The sequence below is a fragment of the Salmo salar genome, chromosome 09 (genome assembly GCF_965601325.2).
Source record: "Salmo salar chromosome 09, fSalSal1, whole genome shotgun sequence".
Classification (NCBI taxonomy): domain Eukaryota; kingdom Metazoa; phylum Chordata; class Actinopteri; order Salmoniformes; family Salmonidae; genus Salmo; species Salmo salar.
Genome location: NC_138299.1, coordinates 151,797,884 through 151,798,563, shown reverse-complemented (window position 1 = coordinate 151,798,563; position 680 = coordinate 151,797,884).

Sequence of the window (680 nt, the reverse complement as noted above, 5' to 3'; positions counted from 1 at the left end):
CCATGTTTCCCACATTTAGCCAATCACATTTACAAGGCTTTACCATGGAGTCTGTAACACAGTACAGTACTACCCGCCAGTCCACCAGTACAGTACTACCCTGCCAGTCCACCAGTACAGTACTACCCTGCCAGTCCACCAGTACAGTACTTCCCTGCCAGTCCACTCTCTGTCCAGTACAGTACTTCCCTGCCAGTCCACTCTCTGTCCAGTACAGTACTACCCTGCCAGTCCACTCTCTGTCCAGTACAGTACTACCCTGCCAGTCCACTCTCTGTCCAGTACAGTACTTCCCTGCCAGTCCACTCTCTGTCTAGTACAGTACTACCCTGCCAGTCCACTCTCTGTCCAGTACAGTACTACCCTGCCAGTCCACTCTCTGTCCAGTACAGTACTTCCCTACCAGTCCACTCTCTGTCCAGTACAGTAATTCCCTGGCAGTCCACCAGTACAGTACTACCCTACCAGTCCACTCTCTGTCCAGTACAGTACTACCCTGCCAGTCCACTCTCTGTCCAGTACAGTACTACCCTGCCAGTCCACTCTCTGTCCAGTACAGTACTTCCCTACCAGTCCACTCTCTGTCCAGTACAGTACTACCCTGCCAGTCCACCAGTACAGTACTTCCCTGCCAGTCCACTCTCTGTCCAGTACAGTACTTCCCTGCCAGTCCACTCTCT